The sequence below is a fragment of the Pleurodeles waltl genome, chromosome 10 (assembly GCF_031143425.1).
Source record: "Pleurodeles waltl isolate 20211129_DDA chromosome 10, aPleWal1.hap1.20221129, whole genome shotgun sequence".
Lineage (NCBI taxonomy): Eukaryota > Metazoa > Chordata > Amphibia > Caudata > Salamandridae > Pleurodeles > Pleurodeles waltl.
The window spans coordinates 644,270,604-644,294,306 of NC_090449.1; positions in this window are offsets into that span (position 1 = coordinate 644,270,604).

Sequence of the window (23,703 nt, forward strand, 5' to 3'; positions counted from 1 at the left end):
AGAGTATCTGTCCCAGGACGTTTCTAAGTTGGTAGGGTCAGGGACCCAGTTTTGTGCCCAGAAGTGCCGATGAAGTGGGGGAGACTCCAAAGAGTGGTTTTGAAGTGCACAAGGTCCCCTTTCAGTACAACTCTGTCTGCCAGGGTCCCAGTAATGGGTTTGGCAGTCCATTGTGTGAGGGCAGGCCACTGTCCTTTGAAATGTAAGTGTCAGGCCCTCCACCCTTCCAGCCCAGGAAGACCCATTCAGTATGCAGATGTGTGCAGGTGTGACTGAGCATCCTGTGTTTGTGGTTGTCTGGGTGAAATGCACAACAGAGCTGTCAACCAGCCTAGCCCAGACGTGGAGTGGAGACAGGCTGTAAGGCACAGAAGGATTTTATGTGCAGAGAAATGTTCTCTTTCTAAAAGTGGCATATCTGAAATAGTAATATAAAATCCAACCTCACCAGTCAACAGGATTTTGTATTACCATTCTGGCCATACTGAATATGACCTGCCTACTCCTTTCTGATAAGAACCTACCACTCAAACAGTATATGAGGGTAGCCCTAATGTTAGCCTATGAAAGGAGCAGGCCTTACAGCAGTTGAAAACAAATTTAGGAGTTTTCCACTACCAGAACATATAAAACACACCGGGTATATGCCTTCCTTTTACCTACATAGCACCCTGCCCTGTGGGTTACCCAGGGCCTTCCTTAGGGGTGATTTATGTGTAGAAAAATGGAAGTTTCATGTTTGGCAAGTACTTTTAAATGCCAAGTTGAAGTGGCAGTGAAACTGCACACACAGGCCTTGCAATGGCAGGCCTGAGACATGGTTAAGGGGCTACTTAGGTGGGTGGCACAATCAGTGCTGCAGGCCCACTAGTAGCATTTAATTCACAGACCCTGGGAACATGCAGTGCACTTTTTCTAGGGACTTACAAGTAGATTAAAAATGCCAATTGCGTATGAGCCAATGTCATCATGTTTTACGGAGGGAGCAGATGCACTTTAGCACCGGTTGGCAGTGGTAAAGTGTGCAGAGTACTAACACCAGCAAAAACAGTGTCAAAAAGTGGAGGGAGGCAGGCACAAAGTTGGGGATGACCACTCTAATGCTGTCAGGTCGAACACCAAGGGGTTTATAAACTTTTGTTCCCTCTGTCTTCTTCCCTTACAGATACCTGCTGGCCTTTCCTTTGCGTGTGCTCCTGGCCTAGATCATAATTTCAGTTTTTTTGCTAGTTAGAAAGTGGATTATTGGTATGGGAAGGTAAGTACCTACACCTAGCAATAGGCCACTAAGCTCCACTTAGGTCCAGGTATGTCTCAATAAATTAAACCCAGCTCAACCCTTGGTAGCTTGGCAACGAGCGACGAGGCTTAACTCAGGAGACAAGTGTGTAAAGCATTTAAAAACCACAAAACAGTAAATAAGTGAAACACAAAACACAATAAAAATCCAACACAAATTTATAAACATAGATTATATTGTTATCTTTAAAATGACAACAAAATGATTAAAATCGGATAAGGGGAACCAGAGATATGAATTTTTAAAAAATTAAGGTTTTCTAGCGCACAGAAGTGACTAGCGCTCAAATGGTTAAAAAAGGTCACACTGGAGAGGGACAAAGTCCAGAGTTCAGGCCACCCCCGAGGTTACACTGTTACTTACTTTCAGAAGTGTTTCTTAATTCATGGAAGTGGTCCACAGCACCAGCCAAGGGTTCAGAGGCTCTGGTTTGTCTCTAGGGGTCTGGGACTATAACTCACACAGTGCACATCTTCAACTTATGGAGTTGCTCCAAACATCTCCAAACTTCTGGATCTTCCTCCAGAGGTCCTTTTTGGGCCCTTGAAGTGTCCACAACTTGATCCAAGGTTCCAGAAGCTCTGAGTTTCTCCTTGGGAGTTGGCACTACAGCGCCCAGAAAGCACCTGGTCAGAATCCTCAAATGGTCACTAGACACTGGTCAGCTGGGCTCTGTTTGCAGAACTTGATGCAGGGAACTCTGGACAGCTCCTTTGTACCTGTAACAGAGAGTCCCTTCTTGAAGTTGTAGAAGACAGGCAAAATCCTTTTAGTGGTGAAGCCCAAGTGTGCAGCTGGTGTAATCCTTCAGAGTGAAGGGTCCAGTTGTAGGTCAGGGGTCCTGCAGGGCAGTCCTTCTTCTTTTTTGTCTTATTCCTTGCAGGGATCTGAGGTGGGAGTGCAGCTCTGCCATATTTATCCATGCTCCTGGGGTGGAAAGCAGGAATGAACGATTGTCCAATTACAGCCCCCCCCCACCCCCCCCCCCCCTTTGATGACCACTTCCTAGGAAGTTTGGCAAAAATCAGTTCAGGGAGCAGCATTCTTCAAAAATCCAAAATGCTGAAACTGATTTTTGGAGGTTAGATCTGGATGAGCCCACCCACTGGTGTCATTAAAAATCCTAAACACACCCCTCTCCTGCCCTCTCCCAATATAATCAAGAGGGCACCTAATTGTCTGGGGTTGCAGGAAATGGAGTAGGTCCTGAGCTACTTTAAATGTCCTTCCTTGCCTTTGAGAACAAGTTTGGCTACTCTCCCCCCATCCTATTTCACCTTCTGCTGAGGCAGACCTTTTACCCCAGGCACATCCTTTGTGTTCAGCCCAGACCACTTCACACCCCATCAAGGCAGTCTGGCCAGACTGCCAGAGGCCGGCCATTCAGTGAAGGGCATTACAGAGCTGAAGTTGGCAACTTTCAGGTAGAGTTTTAAAACTCTTTACCCGAACTAGTTATATTAAGTCCAACTATGGCAAGTTTATTTATTATAACAATAATTTGATACCAAACTCAAGGTATCTGTCACTTACGGGGACTTTCTTAATTGAAATAAAATCTCCCCATTTTAGCCTATGGAGGCCATTCACTACAGTGAGTGAAAAACACATTTTACTACTTTTACCTCACCAGGACTTGTAAAACATGTTTATAATGTCCCTGCTCATAGTTACATGGCACCCAACAAGAGTGGCACATATGGCACACCTTAGGGTTGACTTATACATACAAATAAGGTAGTTTACAACTTTGGAAGTACTTTTAATTCCAAAGTCGACTTTTCATATAACTTTAGTTTAAAAGCAGCCAGCAAGGCAGGCCTGCCTTTAAAATGACACTGGGCACCTCAGCAGTGCACCAATGGGGGCACTACCTATGCCTGAGTCCCTAAACCTACATGTCCTATCATATACTAGAGACTTATAGGTAGATTGCCATAACCAATTATAATTAGCCTAATTTGCATACTGATTTTACACAGAGCACAGGCCCTGGGACTGGGTAGCAGTACCCGGGCACCATCAGGAAAACACAAGCAAAAAATGAAAAATGAAAAATGGAGGCAAAAAGTTAGGGGACTTCTGCAATCAGCCCTGTTTTCTCACACGGCTGTTTATTGTCAATCCATTTTCTAAGGAGTATGCATGGGTTGTTCCAGAAGGTGCTGCATGCTGACCCTGGTGTGACTTAGTACACCAGATCATGAGCATTGAGAAGATTTATTAATTGTAGCAAGCCTAATTTCGGAGCATGCAAATTCACGGAGGACAACGTTGGGGGTAAGTTGGGCAAGAATAGGTTACTTACAGTGGATGCAAGACACACCTCTGTTCGATGACGCTTGTTGTTGAGATAGCCCTCAATACATTTTTCTCTGCACCCCAGCTTAATTCTAACCCATTTATTGGAATAAAGGCTTTTTACCTTTCTCCAAAGCCTTTTGTGGTTTATACAATCAAAGGTGGCTTGATAGTCGATGTAACAAAGGTATAGGGGCAGCTTTGCAATTTTAGAGAAATCAACAATGAGAGATAGAGCGATCATGTTTGTCGACGTTCTGGTTCTCCTCGTAAAGCATGTTTGATTAGGAGGGATAATGGAATTTGAAGTGGCCCAATTGCAAAAATGTTCCAGGAGGATCCCTGTGTAGTATATAGTTTCCTGGCTCACGTTTGTTGCCTCCTTTGTAGATAGGGGAAATGATAGACCCTCTCCATGAGGCTGGGATTTTTGCCTCAGCTACAGTGTAATTAAAAAGTGGCACTAATGCTTATGCCCACTTTGTCGGGACTGTCTTATAGATTGCCTGGGGGATACCATTTGGGCCTGGAGCCCCTGTAATAAGCCATTTTGTAATCTGCCAGAGTACATCTTCAGGGGCAACAGTAAGTATGCTGCCTGACACCAGTGTTGGTTCTGAGACCGAGGCAGTTCACTCAGGCAGGTCAGCCCCAGAAGTTTGCGAATGAAGTGGGCTTCTAGGTAGGCAACCCAAGCTTTTTCTGAGATGCTGGAGCCCAACCTGCGATAATCCAGATTTTTTAAAGTGTTCACCATTTACCAGAACATGTTAGAATTGTGGTGCTTGAGGTCTCAGATAAGTTTGACCCAGAACGTCTCTGTGTTTTGCTTCTTAATGGCCCAAATTGCTTGCTTAAATTCCTGTTCAGCTGCCTTTGGGGTAACAATGTGTGATTTATTAAGTGGGGAATGGCGAACTGCTCGGAGTCCCTTATTAACTTTCCATTCTAGTTGCTCCAAAATGCTGGCCTTGTATAGTTTTTGACTGTTCAAAGGAATGAGTTAAAATTGGCACTTAGTTGAGTTTACCCTTGTAGCCAACTGTTCAGTGATAGTGTCGGTGAATGCCTCCCATTGTTCTGTGACTGAGCATGTTAATTGTCCGGTGTTTGATAAGTGTAGTTCCACTTTTTGCACCAAGGACCCAATTGTTTCAGAGGACCATTTAACTCTTTTTAAATCTATTGAGAAATTTGAGCCTTCAGATTCTACTGTACATTTGTTTTCAATCAAATCGAAGGCAAATTCCATCTCCTGGGAGAGGTGGTCAATTTCCGATCTTGGTCCCATTTTGAAGGAGACGGGAAGGGATACCAGTGTATAATCAATTAATGAGTTTCCCTTTAACTGAGTAAATCAAGAGGGCTGGTGAGATGTCCCCATTGAAGCAGCTGTTTAGGACCTGCAAACCTAGTTGCTCTAATTTGCCCGGCAAGTTTTGGCCCATTGAGTCCCTCCTTCCTAGGTTTGTCTGTGCATGTTTGGGGATTTCTCATTGGTGTTTTTGGGCCTCTATAACTGCATTCATTATGGATTGGCAGAGAAGATTCATGTTGAAATCACTCATCGCTACTAGTAGCGAATTTGTGTGGGATCCTTCTAATTCAAGGATATCGTCTATTAGTTTTTTTTATGTCTCCCCGCAGTCCTTGTGTGTAGGTGGAACATAGATATTTATTATCACCACAGCTTGAATCTTCTCACTATTTTCCAATGTTAGGTGCACTTTTTGGAGATTTTCAGAAACTGTTCTTAGTTCCTTACTCTTAACTTTAATATCTGTCTACTGGTATACCCCTAAGCCTCCTCTGCTTCAGCCAAATTTAGCATTTTTAATGGCCAAGATCAGCTTGTGGGAGAAGCCTAGAATTGAGACTGCCTTCAGGGCCCACGATCCCTGCAAGGCTATGACAGTGAATGACTGGGGGTATCTTCATAGTTTTGGGTCTTCTAGCTTGTCCCTCAGGCAGTGTATGCTCCATGAGTAGAGCCTTAAATTAGATTGTATGGTATTGGCTCCATTAGGTGATAGCTGCTGGTTGATTGTTTCCACGATCAGCCTGCATTAATTCCTAGGGTACTCCTTTCTCTGTTGGGTATCTGAGTAGGTGTTTAGGGCTGATCATATAACTTTGTTTGCTTTCGGAGGCGATGCCCCTTTTGCATTTCTGAGCACCAAGAAGGGCACTAATGAGGGTTTCATTTTTACCTTCTGAACATCTTTGATCATCCTCAGAGGGTGCAAGTACCCTAGTTCAAAGAAGGTTTCCACTACGATTCCTCAGGACTTTCTGGGCTGTCTCTGTGGACCTACAAGTGACCTTTGTTGAGTCACTGTAGTGCGCTGGTGCAGGGCCAATGAACTGAACAGACTCTCTTTTGGCATAGAGCTCCCTTGCTAGTGAACGTATCTGCTGTAGCAGTCTGATCATGTTCCGTCGGTTTAAAATGCCTTCATTTCCCATTGGACATTATTTTGAATGAAACAGGGTTATAGTTGGTACCTTTTAGAGGGATTCTCTTGTTAGTTCCTGTCTGGCGGTGTCAAATAGTGTATGCCACCATTGGCCTGGGACCTATTGAGATTTAGTGGACCTTGGGTGAACTTGTGTTGAGAGGATCTGTTTAGAGATATATGCCCATAGGCGATGTGGGTAGATCAAGGGTGTGAGATTCTCCGATACCTCCTATATCAACAAGGACCTTGTTCATTATTTTACACTGCTGTAAGACATGTGACTCCCCTTGGTCCTGGGGCAGTTTGAAAGGCTGTATCCTGCCATGGTGTTTTAGAACCATAAATTCTATGAGGAGAGTACTTTCCAGGTTTGTCATTTTGGGAATAGATGAGGAAAGGTTTACTGTTTTTGGATTTGCGTTGCCCCTGTGAGCTGAGACAGGGATGCCTTGGCCTAAGGTAGGAGTATCTAGCGTCCTACACTGAATATTCTTCCCTATTGTTGCCAAACTCTGACGATGATCCATTTTTAACCTCAGCCCCAGTTCTTGCTACATTGCTTTTCTTGGGTGAGTTGCCTATTGTAGGAGTCCTGGTTGACCTTGATTAAACATCCTAAGGGTCTGTGTAGGCCCCTCCGCTGTAAGTTTTGTTTGTTTCCCAGGGCTTCCCAACTGAGAATTTCTTGTTCCTGCAGTGGGAGTAACTCGGTGCTTGCTTTTGGCATGTTGATCACTTTTAAGTCCTCAATGATTTCCCCCAGGAACTCTGGTAGTGTGCTCAGCTTTTCCAGGACTAGAGAACATGTGCATCTCGGTGTGAGCCCCAATGTGTCATCTTGAGCTTTTTTCATTCACCTAGTCAGGTCGGCAATTTTCCATTGATGCCAGTAACATGGGCCGTTGCAGTGTTGAGTATCACATTTTGAACATCCATCTTGACTGTGGTGCATACCAGGGCAACCACCATTTATTAGATGGTCTTCAGTTTGGAAGGCCAGGCTTTATTGTGTGACTAGTCAGATTGGTTTGTGCTTTTTCCAGGCGACTGAACCCTAGGGGTCTATGATACTCTCATAGTCCTTCTCTAGTAGATATGAGGCCAGCAGCTTGCTCCACTCCTCTTGTGTTAAGTCAGAGAATTCCATTTCCACTTCTATGGTGTTCTTTGCCGAAGACAAACTTTTTTGGGCTACTTCAGATCTTGCTTCACTTTTTAGCCCTCTTTGGCCTTCCTCTCCCTCCTAATGAGTAAATATGCTGGCCTGTTTTAGGGGGGTGCTTCCCAAATTGGACCCTGCCGTCTCATGCAGTGGTTGTTTTGCCAATTGCAGGGGACTCCTGATGGGGTTCTCTGGGATACCGGTGGCTTGTGTATTCGCTTGAGTCTGAAATGTGTCCCTTTTGCCACTTTTTAACTTTTCAACTGTTATTGCTATGACTCTGTTCCTGCTTGATTTCCCTTTCCCTTTTGTGCTATTGTGGCTCTAGGGAGCTTCCCTGCATTTCTTCTTCGGAGCTACCTGATTTGCCCAGCCATTGACTTGGACCTGGAATACATTGATAGAATGATCAAGTTGATAGAATGATTGAGTGCAAAAACTAGCATTATTTCTGGGTCACTGGGAGGTGTCCAGTTGTAAATTTGACCTTTCATTTCTATAAGGAGGGTCGGCGTGAGTGGAATGAGCAGCCCATGATTGGTGTGATAGTTGAATAAATTGTGGCACTCATGCCTTTCAAGAATTGAAACTAAGTGGTAATTTTAGGGTAGACGTCTAAGGAGGCCCCGGACTCACAAACACTTAAAAGATGACATAGGACTCTCGTTGTAGGAAAAAGCCTGTTGGATTTTGTGCACTAACACCACCGTACATGGGGAACTGAGTCTATTCCCTCACCATGTGATAGCTGTTGACCTAACACTTTCGGCTAGCTATCAGCCCCTCACAAGAACCCAAAGGTAAAGGTGGTTTGAGGCAGCCTATCGCATGACACTCAAAGACTCCTCAGGGAAGTTGTGGTGGAACAGATATTACCTCTTTCTCTCAGTTAGACACATCTTATATATGCAAAAATAAAGAGAAGCAGGATTTGGTTCAATACGTTTCATTGAAGCAACTGCATTCTATGTAAAAAGGCATGAATTGTCATTGTTAGGATAGTGGAACACAACACTATTAGAGCAGTGACTAGAAAAGTGAAACAGATGAAAATCCCACCATACCATCACAATAGTGATTCTAAAATCCCTACCTGCACTACTAAGATTCTACATGAGAGTAATAGCTGTGTTAGCTCTAATCAGCCTGACTAGTCCCCAGAAGGAAGCCTGATCCCCATACCTGTGCTATAGGGAGAGAAGAGGTTTGTGGGTCTGCTGGTAGTCCTACACATGGATGGAGAGAAGACGCAGAGTTTCAGCAGAAACTGCAACGACAATGTGCAGCATAAGATGGCTGGCTGGCTGGAATGTCCCCTCTGATGTGGGGGCAGTGTAATCTTTTATAATCAATCATTGTTGTTCTAAGAACTGCACTGATTTGACAAAACATATGTTTCTGTGTAGGGTAGACATCATACCCTTTGTACCGTCAATACCTGGTGAACTATTGTGTGCAGCCTTGGGTTGAGCACAGGATGAAAATGTTGTGCAAAGAAATGAATAAACAATTCTGCATGGACCAGCATCTGACAAAAATAATAAAACATCTCCACTAAAATGAAGCTTTGCTTCAATATTGAGTGGAATACAAATGTCTTGTAGCTAGGTGAAAGGGAACAGGCCTTGCGCCATTCCAACGCCACATTAGCGTCAATTTATTAATGCTAATGTTGTGTTGGTAGGGGAAAAACGCCACGCCATATTTACAAAGTGACGCAATGCTTGCATTGCGCCACTTTGTAAGCCCTTATGCCACATTATACCTGCGCCAAGCATAATGTGTGCAAGGGGGGTCGTTCCAGTGCTAGGGAGACCGTAAAAATGGCACAAAGGAATCTTTGAGATTACTTTGAGCCATTTTTATCGGCATTTCTTAATGCCTGCTAAGTGCAGGCATTAAAAAGAGGCTCCCATTGATTACAATGGGCCTATGGGTGCTTTGTAGGATTAGCGTAATAATTGTTTACGCTAATCCTGCAAAGCGCCGGACTAGCGTAGTCACCCTAACTACCGCCATGGTGTGCCATATTTTAAATGCAACGCTACCATGGTGACATTAAGGGGGTGCTAAAGGGCCCAAGAAAAGTGGTGCTGCACTAGGTGCAGCGCCACTTTTCATAAAAGTGCACAGAGATGTAGCTTTGTTTTTATCCAATTGGCATTTAAGTGGCTGTTATCATCTTCATGACTTCCTGATCTGGGCTGGTGATGTGTGACACTGGAGCTGGAAGATTTGCCTGTAAATATATGATATTGTTGTGTCCAAAGTTACTGTATCTTTTCTTCAAAGAGCTTCATTACCATAGACCGACGTTAGGAACACTTTTTCACTAGCGATTTCTAGAATGGGGCTGAACGAATGTCCATTAAAATTCTTGAAAATAACCATGAGACCTTCTACCAGGTCTACCCCTTTCCTTTTAATTTTCTCCTTGTGTGGTTTAAGTGAACTGTTGTTCTCAAAAAGTAGGCCAAGTGTTGGAAATGGGGCCTCTAGTTGACAGACATATACACCTTTATCTGAGTGAATTAGGTCAAAACAATCAAGATGAAATGTCCCTTTTGTAATGTTAAGCAAAATCTTAAGTCTTTAAAAAGTAACACGGGTCTCTTGTAAGAACGAAGTACCTGGTATGCGTCAAAATTACATGCACGGAGACCGCAGAGGAGGAGAGGCATGGAAAGCAAATGGTGTGCAATGGATTTCCGGGTGCAAATAGACGATGCGTTGATTCTTTTCCACATGGCAAGGACTTTGCATCAAATTCTGGAATGCAGGCTTAAATCCTCTTTGTGATGTGGGGTCTTTTGATGCCCAGGGATGATGCATGGAAATCCTGGGAGTGCAGGACAAAGTCACAGGGGTTGCCTTGATCCGGTGGGTGATGCGCCAGAGTTTCTGCCACACGGCAGGTGCTGCGTCGATTCCTCCCACAGGAAGTTGGGCTGCGTCATTCCGGCTCAATGATGTATTGATCCAGTGGGCTGTGCATCAAAGTTCCGGTCACAACACTGCTGCTGCATCTATCTCCACTCGGGGAGCTGGGCTAAGTCATTCTGGTACAGTGATGCAGTGATTCTTTCATTGTGCATTGATTCCGGCAGACTGTGCATCAATTTTTGCCGCACAAGGACTTTCTTTACAGAGATGAAGTCTTTTGGGCCCTGAGACTTCAGGAAACAGGAGCCAAGCTCAATCCAAGCCCTTGGAGAGCACTTCTCAGCAAAGCCAGAGGCCAGCAAGGCAGCAGTCTTTCACAGCAAAGCAGTCCAGATGAGTCCTTTGGGCAGACAGGCAACTCCTCTTGGCAAGTTGCATGATCTGGTTCAGAGTATCTGTCCCAGGACGTTTCTAAGTTGGTAGGGTCAGGGACCCAGTTTTGTGCCCAGAAGTGCCTATGAAGTGGGGGAGACTCCAAAGAGTGGTTTTGAAGTGCAAAAGGTCCCCTTTCAGTACAACTCTGTCTGCCAGGGTCCCAGTAATGGGTTTGGCAGTCCATTGTGTGAGGGCAGGCCACTGTCCTTTGAAATGTAAGTGTCAGGCCCTCCACCCTTCCAGCCCAGGAAGACCCATTCAGTATGCAGATGTGTGCAGGTGTGACTGAGCATCCTGTGTTTGTGGTTGTCTGGGTGAAATGCACAACAGAGCTGTCAACCAGCCTAGCCCAGACGTGGAGTGGAGACAGGCTGTAAGGCACAGAAGGATTTTATGTGCAGAGAAATGTTATCTTTCTAAAAGTGGCATATCTGAAATAGTAATATAAAATCCAACCTCACCAGTCAACAGGATTTTGTATTACCATTCTGGCCATACTGAATATGACCTGCCTACTCCTTTCTGATAAGAACCTACCACTCAAACAGTATATGAGGGTAGCCCTAATGTTAGCCTATGAAAGGAGCAGGCCTCACAGCAGTTGAAAACAAATTTAGGAGTTTTCCACTACCAGAACATATAAAACACACCAGGTATATGTCCTTCCTTTTACCTACATAGCACCCTGCCCTGTGGGTTACCCAGTGCCTACCTTAGGGGTGATTTATGTGTAGAAAAATGGAAGTTTCATGTTTGGCAAGTACTTTTAAATGCCAAGTTGAAGTGGCAGTGAAACTGCACACACAGGCCTTGCAATGGCAGGCCTGAGACATGGTTAAGGGGCTACTTAGGTGGGTGGCACAATCAGTGCTGCGGGCCCACTAGTAGCATTTAATTCACAGACCCTGGGCATATGCAGTGCACTTTACTAGGGACTTACAAGTAGATTAAAAATGCCAATTGCGTATGAGCCAATGTCATCATGTTTTACGGAGGGAGCAGATGCACTTTAGCACCGGTTGGCAGTGGTAAAGTGTGCAGAGTACTAACATCAGCAAAAACAGTGTCATAAAGTGGAGGGAGGCAGGCACAAAGTTGGGGATGACCACTCTAATGCTGTCAGGTCGAACACCAAGGGGTTTATAAACTTTTGTTCCCTCTGTCTTCTTCCCTTACAGATACATGCTGGCCTTTCCTTTGGGTGTGCTCCTGGCCTAGATCATAATTTCAGTTTTTTTGCTAGTTAGAAAGTGGATTATTGGTATGGGAAGGTAAGTACCTACACCTAGCAATAGGCCACTAAGCTCCACTTAGGTCCAGGTATGTCTCAATAAATTAAACCCAGCTCAACCCTTGGTAGCTTGGCAACGAGCGACGAGGCTTAACTCAGGAGACAAGTGTGTAAAGCATTTAAAAACCACAAAACAGTAAATAAGTGAAACACAAAACACAATAAAAATCCAACACAAATTTATAAACATAGATCATATTGTTATCTTTAAAATGACAACAAAATGATTAAAATCGGATAAGGGGAACCAGAGATATGAATTTTTAAAGAATTAAGGTTTTCTAGCGCACAGAAGTGACTAGCGCTCAAATGGTTAAAAAAAGGTCACACTGGAGAGGGACAAAGTCCAGAGTTCAGGCCACCCCCGAGGTTACACTGTTACTTACTTTCAGAAGTGTTTCTTAATTCATGGAAGTGGTCCACAGCACCAGCCAAGGGTTCAGAGGCTCTGGTTTGTCTCTAGGGGTCTGGGACTATAACTCACACAGTGCACATCTTCAACTTATGGAGTTGCTCCAAACATCTCCAAAATTCTGGATCTTCCTCCAGAGGTCCTTTTTGGGCCCTTGAAGTGTCCACAACTTGATCCAAGGTTCCAGAAGCTCTGAGTTTCTCCTTGGGAGTTGGCACTACAACGCCCAGAAAGCACCTAGTCAGAATCCTCAAATGGTCACTAGACACTGGTCAGCTGGGCTCTGTTTGCAGAACTTGATGCAGGGAACTCTGGACAGCTCCTTTGTACCTGTAACAGAGAGTCCCTTCTTGAAGTTGTAGAAGACAGGCAAAATCCTTTTAGTGGTGAAGCCCAAGTGTGCAGCTGGTGTAATCCTTCAGAGTGAAGGGTCCAGTTGTATGTCAGGGGTCCTGCAGGGCAGTCCTTCTTCTTTTTTGTCTTATTCCTTGCAGGGATCTGAGGTGGGAGTGCAGCTCTGCCATATTTATCCGTGCTCCTGGGGTGGAAAGCAGGAATGGACGATTGTCCAATCACAGCCCCCCCCCCCTTTGATGACCACTTCCTAGGAAGTTTGGCAAAAATCAGTTCAGGGAGCAGCATTCTTCAAAAATCCAAAATGCTGAAACTGATTTTTGGAGGTTAGATCTGGCTGAGCCCACCCACTGGTGTCATTAGAAATCCTAAACACACCCCTCTCCTGCCCTCTCCCAATATAATCAAGAGGGCACCTAATTGTCTGGGGTTGCAGGAAATGGAGTAGGTCCTGAGCTACTTTAAATGTCCTTCCTTGCCTTTGAGAACAAGTTTGGCTACTCTCCCCCCATCCTATTTCACCTTCAGCTGAGGCAGACCTTTTACCCCAGGCACATCCTTTGTGTTCAGCCCAGACCACTTCACACCCCATCAAGGCAGTCTGGCCAGACTGCCAGAGGTCGGCCATTCAGTGAAGGGCATTACAGAGCTGAAGTTGGCAACTTCAGGTAGAGTTTTAAAACTCTTTACCCGAACTAGTTATATTAAGTCCAACTATGGCAAGTTTATTTATTTATTATAACAATAATTTGATACCAAACTCAAGGTATCTGTCACTTACGGGGACTTTCTTAATTGAAATAAAATCTCCCCATTTTAGCCTATGGAGGGCATTCACTACAGTGAGTGAAAAACAAATTTGAGTATTTTACCTCACCAGGACTTATAAAACATGTTTATAATGTCCCTGCTCATAGTTACATGGCACCCAACAAGAGTGGCACATATGGCACACCTTAGGGTTGACTTATACATACAAATAAGGTAGTTTACAACTTTGGAAGTACTTTTAATTCCAAAGTGGACTTTTCATATAGCTTTAGTTTAAAAGCAGCCAGCAAGGCAGGCCTGCCTTTAAAATGACACTGGGCACCTCAGCAGTGCACCAATGGGGGCACTACCTATGCCTGAGTCCCTAAACCTACATGCCCTATCATATACTAGAGACTTATAGGTAGATTGCAATAACCAATTATAATTAGCCTAATTTGCATACTGATTTTACACAGAGCACAGGCCCTGGGACTGGGTAGCAGTACCCGGGCACCATCAGGAAAACACAAGCAAAAAATGAAAAATGAAAAATGGAGGCAAAAAGTTAGGGGACTTCTGCAATCAGCCCTGTTTTCTCACACTGCTGTTTATTGTCAATCCATTTTCTAAGGAGTATGCATGGGTGGTTCCAGAAGGTGCTGCATGCTGACCCTGGTGTGACTTAGTACACCAGATCATGAGCATTGAGAAGATTTATTAATTGTAGCAAGCCTAATTTCGGAGCATGCAAATTCACGGAGGACAACGTTGGAGGTAAGTTGGGCAAGAATAGGTTACTTACAGTGGATGCAAGACACACCTCTGTTCGATGACGCTTGTTGTTGAGATAGCCATCAATACATTTTTCTCTGCACCCCAGCTTAATTCTAACCCATTTATTGGAATAAAGGCTTTTTACCTTTCTCCAAAGCCTTTTGTGGTTTATACAATCAAAGGTGGCTTGATAGTCGATGTAACAAAGGTAGAGGGGCAGCTTTGCAATTTTAGAGAAATCAACAATGAGAGATAGAGCGATCATGTTTGTCGACGTTCTGGTTCTCCTCGTAAAGCATGTTTGATTAGGAGGGATAATGGAATTTGAAGTGGCCCAATTGCAAAAATGTTCCAGGAGGATCCCTGTGTAGTATATAGTTTCCTGGCTCACGTTTGTTGCCTCCTTTGTAGATAGGGGAAATGATAGACCCTCTCCATGAGGCTGGGATTTTTGCCTCAGCTACAGTGTAATTAAAAAGTGGCACTATTGCTTATGCCCACTTTGTCGGGACTGTCTTATAGACTGCCTGGGGGATACCATTTGGGCCTGGAGCCCCTGTAATAAGCCATTTTGTAATCTGCCAGAGTACATCTTCAGGGGCAACAGTAAGTATGCTGCCTGACACCAGTGTTGGTTCTGTTACCGAGGCAGTTCACTCAGGCAGGTCAGCCCCAGAAGTTTGCGAATGAAGTGGGCTTCTAGGTAGGCAACCCAAGCTTTTTCTGAGATGCTGGAGCCCAACCTGCGATAATCCAGATTTTTTAAAGTGTTCACCATTTACCAGAACATGTTAGAATTGTGGTGCTTGAGGTCTCAGATAAGTTTGACCCAGAACGTCTCTGTGTTTTGCTTCTTAATGGCCCAAATTGCTTGCCTAAATTCCTGTTCAGCTGCCTTTGGGGTAACAATGTGTGATTTATTAAGTGGGGAATGGCGAACTGCTCGGAGTCCCTTATTAACTTTCCTTTCTAGTTGCTCCAAAATGCTGGCCTTGTATAGTTTTTGACTGTTCGAAGGAATGAGTTAAAATTGGCACTTAGTTGAGTTTACCCTTGTAGCCAACTGTTCAGTGATAGTGTCGGTGAATGCCTCCCATTGTTCTGTGACTGAGCATGTTAATTGTCCGGTGTTTGATAAGTGTAGTTCCACTTTTTGCACCAAGGACCCAATTGTTTCAGAGGACCATTTAACTCTTTTTAAATCTATTGAGAAATTTGAGCCTTCAGATTCTACTGTACATTTGTTTTCAATCAAATCGAAGGCAAATTCCATCTCCTGGGAGAGGTGGTCAATTTCCGATCTTGGTCCCATTTTGAAGGAGACGGGAAGGGATACCAGTGTATAATCAATTAATGAGTTTCCCTTTAACTGAGTAAATCAAGAGGGCTGGTGAGATATCCCCATTGAAGCAGCTGTTTAGGACCTGCAAACCTAGTTGCTCTAATTTGCCCGGCAAGTTTTGGCCCATTGAGTCCCTCCTTCCTAGGTTTGTTTGTGCTTGTTTGGGGATTTCTCATTGGTGTTGTTGGGCCTCTATAACTGCATTCCTTATGGATTGGCAGAGAAGATTCATGTTGAAATCACTCATCGCTACAAGTAGCGAATTTGTGTGGGATCCTTCTAATTCAAGGATATCGTCTATTAGTTTTTTTTATGTCTCCCCGCAGTCCTTGTGTGTAGGTGGAACATAGATATTTATTATCACCACAGCTTGAATCTTCTCACTATTTTCCAATGTTAGTTGCACTATTTGGAGATTTTCAGAAACTGTTCTTAGTTCCTTACTCTTAACTTTAATATCTGTCTGCTGGTATACCCCTAAGCCTCCTCTGCTTCAGCCAAATTTAGCATTTTTAATGGCCAAGATCAGCTTGTGGGAGAAGCCTAGAATTGAGACTGGCTTCAGGGCCCACGATTCCTGCAAGGCTATGACAGTGAATGACTGGGGGTATCTTCATAGTTTTGGGTCTTCTAGCTTGTCCCTCAGGCAGTGTATGCTCCATGAGTAGAGCCCTAAATTAGATTGTATGGTATTGGCTCCATTAGGTGATAGCTGCTGGTTGATTGTTTCCACGATCAGCCTGCATTAATTCCTAGGGTACTCCTTTCTCTGTTGGGTATCTGAGTAGGTGTTTAGGGCTGATCATATAACTTTGTTTGCTTTCGGAGGCGATGCCCCTTTTGCATTTCTGAGCACCAAGAAGGTCACTAATGAGGGTTTAATTTTTACCTTCTGAACATCTTTGATCATCCTCAGAGGGTGCAAGTACCCTAGTTCAAAGAATGTTTCCACTACGATTCCTCAGGACTTTCTGGGCTTTCTCTGTGGACCTACAAGTGACCTTTGTTGAGTCACTGTAGTGCGCTGGTGCAGGGCCAATGAACTGAACAGACTCTCTTTTGGCATAGAGCTCCCTTGCTAGTGAACGTATCTGCTGTAGTAGTCTGATCATGTTCCGTTGGTTTAAAATGCCTTCATTTCCCATTGGACAATATTTTGAATGAAACAGGGTTATAGTTGGTACCTTTTAGAGGGATTCTCTTGTTAGTTCCTGTCTGGCGGTGTCAAATAGTGTATGCCACCATTGGCCTGGGACCTATTGAGAGTTAGTGGACCTTGGGTGAACTTGTGTTGAGAGGATCTGTTTAGAGATATATGCCCATAGGCGATGTGGGTAGATCAAGGGTGGGAGATTCTCCATTACCTCCTATATCAACAAGGACCTTGTTCATTATTTTATCCTGCTGTAAGACATGTGACTCCCCTTGGTCCTGGGGCAGTTTGAAAGGCTGTATCCTGCCATGGTGTTTTAGAACCATAATTTCTATGAGGAGAGTACTTTCCCGGTTTGTCATTTTGGGAATAGATGAGGAAAGGTTTACTGTTTTTGGATTTGCGTTGCCCCTGTGAGCTGAGACAGGGATGCCTGGGCCCAAGGTAGGAGTATCTAGCGTCCTGCACTGAATATTCTTCCCTATTGTTGTCAAACTCTGAAGATGATCCATTTTTAACCTCAGCCCCAGTCCTTGCTACATTGCTTTTCTTGGGTGAGTTGCCTATTGTAGGAGTCCTGGTTGACCTCGATTAAACATCCTGAGGGTCTGTGTAGGCCCCTCCGCTGTAAGTTTTGTTTGTTTCCCAGGGCTTCCCTACTGAGAATTTCTTGTTCCTGCAGTGGGAGTAACTTGGTGCTTGCTTTTGGCATGTTGATCACTTTTAAGTCCTCAATGATTTCCCCCAGGAACTCTGGTAGTGTGCTCAGCTTTTCCAGGACTAGAGAACATGTGCATCTCGGTGTGAGCCCCAATGTGTCATCTTGAGCTTTTTTAATTCACTTAGTCAGGTCGGCAATTTTCCATTGATGCCAGTAACATGGGCCGCTGCAGTGTTCAGTATCACATTTTGAACATCCATCTTGACTGTGGTGCATACCAGGGCAACCACCATTTATTAGATGGTCTTCAGATTGGAAGGCCAGGCTTTATTGTGTGACTAGTCAGATTGGTTTGTGCTTTTTCCAGGCGACTGAACCCTAGGGGTCTATGATACTCTCATAGTCCTTCTCTAGTAGATATGAGGCCAGCAGCTTGCTCCACTCCTCTTGTGTTAAGTCAGAGAATTCCATTTCCACTTCTATGGTGTTCTTTGCCGAAGACAAACTTTTTTGGGCTACTTCAGATCTTGCTTCACTTTTTAGCCCTCTTTGGCCTTCCTCTCCCTCCTAATGAGTAAATATGCTGGCCTGTTTTAGGGGGGGTGCTTCCCAAATTGGACCCTGCCGTCTCATGCAGTGGTTGTTTTGCCAATTGCAGGGGACTCCTGATGGGGTTCTCTGGGATACCGGTGGCTTGTGTATTCGCTTGAGTCTGAAATGTGTCCCTTTTGCCACTTTTTAACTTTTCAACTGTTATTGCTATGACTCTGTTCCTGCTTGATGTCCCTTTCCCTTTTGTGCTATTGTGGCTCTAGGGAGCTTCCCTGCATTTCTTCTTCGGAGCTACCTGATTTGCCCAGCCATTGACTTGGACATGGAATACATTGATAGAATGATCAAGTTGATAGACGGATTGAGTGCAAAAACTAGCATTATTTCTGGGTCACTGGGAGGTGTCCAGTTGGAAAGTTGACCTTTCATTTCTATAAGGAGGGTCGGCGTGAGTGGAATGAGCAGCCCATGATTGGTGTGATAGTTGAATAAATTGTGGCACTCATGCCTTTCAAGAATTGAAACTAAGTGGTAATTTTAGGGTGGACGTCTAAGGAGGCCCCGGACTCACAAACACTTACAAGATGACATAGGACTCTCGTTGTAGGAAAAAGCCTGTTGGATTTTGTGCACTAACACCACTGTACATGGGGGAGTGAGTCTATTCCCTCACCATGTGATAGCTGTTGACCTAACACTTTCGGCTAGCTAGCAGCCCCTCACAAGAACCCAAAGGTAAAGGTGGTTTGAGGCAGCCTATCGCATGACACTCAAAGACTCCTCAGGGAAGTTGTGGTGGAACAGATATTACCTCTTTCTCTCAGTTAGACACATCTTATATATGCAAAAATAAAGAGAAGCAGGATTTGGTTCAATACGTTTCATTGAAGCAACTGCATTCTTTGTAAAAAGGCATGAATTGTGATCGTTAGGATAGTGGAACACAACTCTATTAGAGCAGTGACTAGAAAAGTGAAAAAGATGAAAATCCCACCATACCATCACAATAGTGATTCTAAAATCCCTACCTGCACTACTAAGATTCTACATGAGATTAATAGCTGTGTTAGCTCTAATCAGCCTGACTAGTCCCCAGAAGGAAGCCTGATCCCCATACCTGTGCTATAGGGAGAGAATAGGTTTGTGGGTCTGCTGGTAGTCCTACACATGGATGGAGAGAAGACGCAGAGTTTCAGCAGAAACTGCAACGACAATGTGCAGCATAAGATGGCTGGCTGGCTGGAATGTCCCCTCTGATGTGGGGGCAGTGTAATGTTTTATAATCAATCATTGTTGTTCTAAGAACTGCACTGATGTGACAAAACATATGTTTCTGTGTAGGGTAGACATCATACTCTTTGTACCGTCAATACCTGGTGAACTATTGTGTGCAGCCTTGGGTTGAGCACAGAATTAAAATGTTGTGCAAAGAAATGAATAAACAATTCTGCATGGACCAGCATCTGACAACAATAATAAAACATCTCTACTAAAATGAAGCTTTGCTACAATATTGAGAGGAATACAAATGTCTTGTAGCTAGGTGAAAGGGAACAGGCCTGAGTCCAAGAGCTAAAATAATGTGTCAGTGTAAATGCTAAAAGAACCTCACACCACCGTCTCCATTGTCAGTGCAAAAATGCAGAGGTGTACAATAAAATCCTAATATAAAAATCCCCATCCCTATATTAACTACGAAAGCTAAAATACACATATAAGAGATAATAAATGTCCTTGTTGACAAGCAGGACAAACCAAATTTGTGCCAAATTAAAAAGGGTTGAGTTTCCACAAAAACTTCGATACAAATTAAGGCCAAATGACAGAAGATCAACAATAATTGTGATCCTTAAAAAATCACCATTGTCATCATTTGTTATTGAATCCAGGACTTCAGCAGGTGTAAAAGTAACCAGGTCAGTGACAAGGAGAGTGAGGGAGCACTCATGTTTTGTTGCCTCAGCCATAGCTCTGGCTGAGACGGCAGCATCCTGTGTAGTGCTAGGTGTTATAGCACCAAGAGCCACTTGATCCAGAAGGGGCAGCTCAGAGGAAGACTCTCATAGCAAACCAATCTCAATGTGTATGTCTGCTAATGAACCATCATCAAGAACAAAAACAGAGCTGTGTCCAAAGAGGGTACAAACTGCATGACAAGACACACTTTTGGTGCGTGTTTGAAGAGGAACCACAAACATTGAAAGATGGGCTGCAACGACCAGTTGGACTCCAGTTCTTTCAGGAGTTCTGCTCCAAAATAATCCATCATGCGTTCATGACACAGTCGGACTGGTGGATGCACCCTCAGTCTTCCATGTTGAAAGGGAGCAGCCATTGAGCAGGAAAAGAAGCAACAGCAAGATGCCACCAATGAATGGTAAAGTAACAGGGAATCCCCCCAAAACACTTGAAAACATTAAGGGGGTGATTCTGACCGCGGCGGTCATTCTGGCTTTCCCACTGGGCTGGCGGGCGACCGCCGAAATTCCGCCCGCCAGCCCAGCGGGAAACACCCTTCCCACGAGGAAGCCGGCTCAGAATGGAGAATGGAGCCGGCGGAGTGGGAAGGTGCGACGGGTGCAGTTGCACCCGTCGCGAATTTCAGTGTCTGCAAAGCAGACACTGAAATTCTTTGTGGGGCCCTCTTACGTGGGCCCCTGCAGTGCCCATGTATTGGCTCCACGACACCCCATACCGCCATCCTGTTCCTGGCGGGTGAACCGCCAGGAACAGGATGGCGGTATGGGCTGTCAGAATCCCCATGGGCAGCGGAAAGTCGGCGGTACACCGCCGGCTTTCCGCTTCTGGCCGCGGCTGTACCGCCACGGTCAGAATGCCCGGCGGAGCACCGCCAGGCTGTTGGCAGTGCTACCGCCGACCTCCGCCATGGCGGTAATTACCGCCAGGGTCAGAATGACCCCCTAAGTGTATGGCTGAAGGTATTATGCCAAAATAGAAGAGAAGGTGCTGATGAAACCAGAACCAACAGCCTTAAAGAAATGCACTAGAAATGGGGTCTCTAGTTGGCAGTGGTTTGCACCCTGTCCAAATAGGGACTCTCACTCCAGTCAGGGTAGGAGAGTAACACACCTAAGACAAACCTTGCTTACCCCCTTGGTAGGATGGCCCAAGCAGTCAGGCGTATCTCAGAGGCACTGTGTAAAGTTTTTATACCCACACACACAGTAACACAGTGAAAACACTACTAATGGACACCACACCAGTTTAGAAAAATAGCCAATATTTGTCTAAGTAAAACAAGACCAAAACAACAAAAATTCAACATGCAAATATATGAATTTTTTAAAGCTTGGATCCCAATAAAGCACTTAGAAACACAATGGCTGGTGCTATCACAGCATCGTGAAGAGTCATTCCCAACAGTTTGACGCCAGTCGCGAGGAAGTGCGGTGCCCATCACAGAGTCACACGGACCCCAGGTACAGTACCTTAGAAATGAGGCAGTCAAAGACGTAGCATGGAGTCGAGGGAGGCGAGGAGTCGCTGAAGCCAGTGCGGTGTCGGTTCTGTGCTGCTACGCAGGAAGTGAGGCATTTGTTCCTTATGGAAGTGAGGCATTGGTTCCTTACAGATGCAGAGGGGGTGAGGAGGTGGCAGTGGTGAGATGTCGGTTCCTGATGATCCAGTGGGGTTGATGAGTTCAGTGGGTCAAGACACGGTCAGGCAACTTTGCATGGTCACGGTCACACCACGGGGTCACAGGCACCCCGGTAGAGTTAGGTGTCATGGACTTTGGTGATACAACAATCTGGACTCACATTGCTGCAGGTCTTCAGAGGTGCTGCGGTGGCATCTGGCCTGCACGTCGGTCACGGTCACTGCACTTCAGCAGGGACCACAGGTTTGGGTGCAGCAGCAGCATGGAGTCGGGCAGCGGCGCTGGTTCTGAAGTCGTCCGAAGTGGGTGTGTCTGGCTCTTTTTGCCTTTAAGTCAACTTTCACTCCCAAGGGCCCAGGAACTGAAGTGGGTACCACCTGGCAAGTCAGGCCCCTCAGTATGAGAACCAGAGTCTAGTAGGTGAAGTATTTTCTGTCCCTGAGACTTCTTTAAAGAAGGCAAGCTCAGTCCAAGCACTTGGAGAAACTTCACAAACAGGATGCACAACAAAGTCAAGTCTTTTTCCTCTCCAAAGCAGAAGCAGCAACTTCAGGCTAACTGCAGTACTCTTCCTCACAGCTCTTCTCTTTGGCAGAGTCTCCTGTTGATCCAGAAGTGTTCTAAAAGTCTGGTGTTTTGGACCCAATAGTTATACTCATTTCTGCCTTTGAGGTAGTCAAATTTCAAAGGGAAGTCATTGCAGTGCACAAGACCCTGCCTTTCCTGACCTGGTCCTAGACACACGCTATGGGGTTGGAGACTACATTGTGTAAAGACAGGCACAACCCTATTCAAGTGCAAGTGTCAGCTCCTCCCACCACGGTAGCTCAGGAAGACCCATCAAGATATGCAGGGCACACCTCAGCTCCCTTTTTGTGACTGACTAGAGTGAATTCACAACCAGCCCACCTGTCATCCTAACCCAGACACGTATTCTACAGCCAGGAGGAGGCACAGAATAGTTAACCAAGAAAATGTTAACTTTCTAAAAATAACATTTTCAAGCTCACAATTTAAAAACCACCTTCACTAAAAGATGTATTTTTGAATTGTAAGTCCAGAGGCTCCAAACTCCAGATCTATATCTGCTCCCAATGGGAAATTACACTTGAGAGACATTGCAATGCAATCCCCATGTTAACCTATGGGAAAAATACGCCTTATAATAGTGAAAAAACTATTTGGCAGTATTTCACTATCTGGACACATAAAACACCCCAGTGCATGTTGTACCTTTTAAATACCCTGTACCCTGCTCATGGGACTACCTTGAGCCTATCTTAGAGGTGCCTTACATTTACTGAAAGGGAAGATTTGGGCCTGGCAAGTGGGTGCACTGACAGGTCAATGTAGCAATTTAAAACTGCACACACAGACACTGCCAATGCAGGTCTGAGACATGTTTACAGGGCTACTCATGTAGGTTGCACAATTAGTGCTTCAGGCCCACTAGTAGCATTTGATTTACAGGCCCTGGTCACACAAAGCACACTATACTACAGACTTAAAGGTAGATCACATGTTCCAATCATGGATAACCAATCATAATCACAATTTACACAGGGTGCACTTGCACTTTAGCACTGATCAGCAGTGGTAAAGCGCCCAGAGTACCAAAACCAGCAAAGGCGAAATCCAGCACGCAGAGGCAAAAAGATACAGGAAACCACACCAATGCCAGGTCTAACAAAATATATAATTCCAGCAGTGTTAGACATGTTAAAAATGTAACTTATAAGTTCACCAAAATGTTCTGGAAAGTTGGTATTTAAAAGGTTGTCTATCTCTGCGGATGACCTCGCCACCTGAAGAGCATAGGTCTCGCGGGCAGATATGACCCCACAGGTTTTTCAAACAAAAGAGTCTTCAATGTGCTCAGCTTGTCAAAATGTATATTCAAAGTCGCAATATGAAGCCACATTTCTGCTACTTTTATGTCACACGTGGGGAGAAAAAGCATGTTCCCACAACAATTCACAATTTGGAAGACCAAAATGACATAGGCAATTCCGTCCAGCATACCACAACATCTTTCTTCATTCAGCATCACATAACTCTCATTCAAGAGCATCTGGAATACTGGATAAATCAAAGGGACAGGAACACCCTTCAAATAGCAAGCTAAATTTGCTGCTGAAGCACTACATGGACTGTGCAAGGACTTCCGCTAAGAAAGACCTCTTTCATGCCATTGAAACACTTGTGTGAAAAGGGTAACGCCTACACCTCATGGATGTAAATATCTCCTAGCT